This window comes from Notechis scutatus, chromosome 2 (assembly GCF_049901735.1).
Source record: "Notechis scutatus isolate UNSWTSFEM ecotype Mainland chromosome 2, rNotScu1.2, whole genome shotgun sequence".
NCBI lineage: Eukaryota > Metazoa > Chordata > Lepidosauria > Squamata > Elapidae > Notechis > Notechis scutatus.
Genome location: NC_142010.1, coordinates 70,338,834 through 70,343,457, shown reverse-complemented (window position 1 = coordinate 70,343,457; position 4,624 = coordinate 70,338,834).

Below are 4,624 nucleotides of genomic sequence, written 5' to 3'. Positions count from 1 at the left end.
CTGACTGTGCTTCTGTCATTCCAGTTGCAACATTTCATAAAATAAAATTGAATTGCTTAGTTTATTCTGGGGAAAATATTGGGAATTTTTTTTCTGATGGCTGAACTGACTATACCTATAGCAGCCTTTAATTTACTCCTATGGGTAATATGTTCTCACAGAAACACCCGCAGTTTATATAACCTTCTCGGGGTTTTGCGGTGGTTTTTTGTTTCATTTGTGGGTCAATGTTGACTCCTAGCAACTTTCTGGAGCAGTCCCTGCAGTTTTATTAGCTATATTTTTGGAAGTTGGTTACCATTACCTTCTTCCTATAGCTGAGAGAGAATGATTGACCAAGAGTCAGCCGGCTGGCTTTTTGCTTAAGGCCAGAATTCAGTTTCCTGAATTATCCAAATATTTGCCTTGCTTGTCCATTTGCAGCAGCATGAATACTTAGCACCCGTCAATAACCAGTGGTCCAGAATACTAGAATGAATTTACTTAACTCCATATGACCAAGACAGCTGGTATCTAAGAAAAGTATCCCATTTCCCCTATGACCAAGCAATCTTTGAATAGGACTGAAAAATTGTTATAGCGTTTAGTAAAACTGATAATGTACAAGATCATTCTGTCCATACTGATCTTCAATGAAGGATTAGCTTGCTCATCCTGAGGTTCCTCAAGAGTAGCCAAGAGGAAAAAACACAAATATCATGGTTTGGGGTCAATCAATGAACACCTAGAATTGGAACAGATAATGCTGAAGGTAGTCAGTCTCCTTTAAGGGGTTCCAGATAATATTACACATCTGCCTGCCTTGTGCTGCAGAGATTTAGTACTTTTCTAAATCACTCTGGTCAGTAATAACGTTTGAGCAGAGGTTGACCCAAATGTCAAGTATTGCTGTTCCTGTGACTTTTCATGCCATTCAATAGGGACCATACTAGCTTCTACTGCTACTTGGAGGCCTTTTCTTCAGATGTCAACAGCTCTTACGTAGTTTTTTCCACCAAAGCATTGTAACTAATCTATAATATAACTGATTTCTGAAAGACGAGCTTCCTTCCTTGCTCTCTTGGGCCTGAAAACGCATGTTAGAGAAGCAAGTCTAGCATCCTGTGCTTGATCAATGCCAATCCTTTAAACCACAAAGCCATTCCAAAGGCCAGCCAGGACTCCTGGGTTGTGGTAGGTTGTCAACCTGCCAGCAAGCGGCGGGTGTTTCAGATGACACAAGGGCTTTGGTTTGGGGCCAATACTTAAAATTGGCAGCTGAATGCTAAATCAGGACCATAATATATTGATGGGTTTCCTTGGCTAAAAGCCTGGGAATCATTGGCATTGGAAGACATTATTATTATTGGAAGGGATGGAACCTAAAATAGAATGGCACCGAATCATCAAAGACGTGAGCACAACAAAGCTGATTCATAGAACCCACACGTTTATACCACCCACCAGGAATTTTGAACCTGTGTGACTGGGTGGTATCCAGGTTGCATGTTTGCCAACAGATTTTAATACTCAAAGCAAGATATAGCAATACGCTAGCTCAGTCAGTCACATGGTACAAATATGCAATTGGAAAATCTCACTGTAGGTGAGCAAAGCTAATAGGGTCCTACGCAAACATTCCACATCAGTTTTCTTTCCACTTAGTCGTAGACCCATGCATCCAGCTGTAAAGCGCTTACACCTTCCAAGTACATTAAATGTTCTTAAAAACTGATGCATACTTCATCGCTATATCATGTGGTTTGTTCATGTTTTTGATGGCTATAATTTGTGGCTGAGAAAGGCAGAACCTCCAGCTTCACATATAATTTTAATATTTGTTATTTCATCTTGACAGAAGCCTTTCCAGAATCCGCATATCCCAAGCTCCACAATAAAGATTCTGATTAGGTGTAAGTCTTTTGCTGCATTGATGCTGCAAGAAGCTACTGCATGCATGCATCAAGTCATGCTGCATCCTTGCAGTTCCAGTGGCGGGGGGAAGTACAATGCACCTTAATAATTCCTGTTGAATCCCTGTGTTGGAAAACAAAGTGTAGAGCAGATTTCTGGATTCTAGAGTTTTGCCAACAATACTGAAGGGGATGCTACTACTATCAGCAACAATAAAGCTTTGTAAATAGTTACCAGAATATAACTCTGCCTGATTTCAGATTCCCACAAAAATACTAACTGAGTGGACAGACTAGTATATGGGGGGGGGGGCAGGGGGGAAAGCAGGCAGGCAGAAACAGCTCGGAGCATCTATACCTGTAGGGTGATTCTGACTAAGGAATGGGCCCATAATACGGGTCCTTGTGGATTAAAAGTCCTTCCTTCTGGACCCAAAAGTCCTTCCCCTGCTGTCTCTTATAAGCAAATAGACCACCAGCAGGTGTGAATCCTACCATGCTCCAGAAGTCTTAGGGCCCATTGAAAAAGGCCAGCTGCCTGCTAATATGCCAGAACCAATGAATTCATCACAGCTAGTGAATGAGCCCATTGAGCAGAATTGGAGACCTGTTTGCCAGTAGGGGCTTTCTCGATCCACACCAAAAAGTTTGCTCCAAACTCAGGCACTCAGAAGAGAGTTGGGGCTTTCTGTCTCATCTCTATATAAATAAACTAATGCATGAAGAGGAAAGAGGCAGTGGGGAGGGAGGCAGCTTGGTATGCATCTCACTCAGCACTTCATCTTTGCAGAAAATTCCATCCTAGTCCCAGGGTTATTCACCTAGACCCACACCTCCTTCCCTGGTGCCATAAAATATCGGCACCCCATGCCTTTGGCCTCCTTGCCATAATGGTGTCTTGTCCAGCCTTGCGTGGGTCTAGGTGAATAAATGATCTCTATTTCAGGGAAGGATGTGGTTTCAGAAGCTTGTTCCTCTCACCCTGTTGGTTTGTGTTATTGCTTTCTTTTCCCTGTCTCCCTCACCCCACACATTCCCTTTCTCCCTGTCTTGCCAAAACTCCTTGAAAACAGCGCCACAGTCAATTACAGAGGCAAGGAGGAGTTCGTTAATACTGAACACAAGCTCTGAGCCAGGTGGAGAAAGACAAGGAGGAGATTGTATGTGAGAAACTTGTAGGCCTAAATTGAGCAATTGGACGTGTGTGTGTTTACACTTCCCCATTCACCCTCTTAGCCCTCACAGCCATGCCTTTCAAGACCTGCATTGACGAAAGAGCTCCACTAAAGATGGTGGAGCCGTTCGGCCCACCCAGGCCCAAGGCAGCCATCTGAGACTGAAATGGAACCTGTGTGCTTGCGGGACCCGGAATAGAAGGCAGTTTGTCATCGGCCCAGGAATAGAAATACTATCAAAGCTCCTGCCGGCGCCATGAAACCTGCCCCCTGTGCACAGATGTGAAGTATTGACTTTGGCAATGGAGAATCCTTTGCCTTGTCGTGCTTGCAAAGAGTGAAATGGAACAGAAAGACCAGTGTGGCCCTCTCGGTGTGATAAAACAGGACATAAAACTTTAGCATTTGACCCAGAAAAATAGATAAACTTAAGAAAAAAGAATCCATGGAGAAAGAAGCCCAATGACACAATGCTCAAAACGCCTTGGCATTTTGAATATTTGTTTTCCCTCAGTATACAAAACACATGCTCACTTTTTATTCTTATTAAATCAGATTTTTTTAAATCTCTCTCCACGCCTGAACTTCTGAACTGTAAAAACCTTTTGTTTAAGCATCACCCGACCATTACCAAAGGGATCTGATTCAGTTCCTAAGTGAATGTGAGCCTAATCCAAATATTGAAGCAATGTGCCGATGTCACCCGGCATTAGGTAAAAATTCCATCGGTTTGTTCTTTCGTTAAGAAAACGGTCCAGTTAGAGAGATTGCTTTAGGGGTTAGAATTCTCTGCGATAGGAGAGAGCCCTTCCTGACCTCAGCAGAGCAGCAGGATTGGTGCTCACAGAAATGGAGCAGATGTTCCTTCCTTGAATTCTTGACCTTGGGCCACATCGAGAGCAGAAGAGAGAGAGAGCCCCAGCTGCTCTAAGCTGGGCATCGAATTAGCTTCCTTGTTCAAAGGACTTTTGCCTTTGTTTCTGCACCAAGGCAACAATTAGTTCTTTTAGAATATTAATGAGGTGTGAAAAGTAATTTCTATAAATAAAAGCAATACTCACATAAGGGTTAGGGGATAGGGGGATGGACTGAAGAGCTAATTACAGAATTATCAGCATATTGCTTACATTTTAGAGTTTGGTAAATTCAGTGTGAGAAAGGACATTGTTTAGAAGGCTATAGCTGTATGCAAGGAAGATACAGTATCTCTCCAGAAAAGATGTCCAGCTTCTGGAAGCCAGGTACCAAGAGCAAAGGTACCAAATTACCCTACACCTTTCATCAAGCGATGTTGGTGCAACATTCAGCTTATTCTGCTATTTTATCTCGGTTGTAGAATGAGGGCCTTCCGTGCTCCAGAACACTTGCAAAACTATTGATATTCTGCAGAATATAGTCTAAAATGGTTGGTGTGGTTTCTGCCCATTCCACTAATGCCCTTAGCCAACACTATTTTGGTTGAGGGGTCCTTGATACTCTCTGAGCTTGGTTGTTTTCTTTGCAGAGGCTATATTACCCAAACTAGGTAACATTATCAGTGCTCTAAAGATGATGACT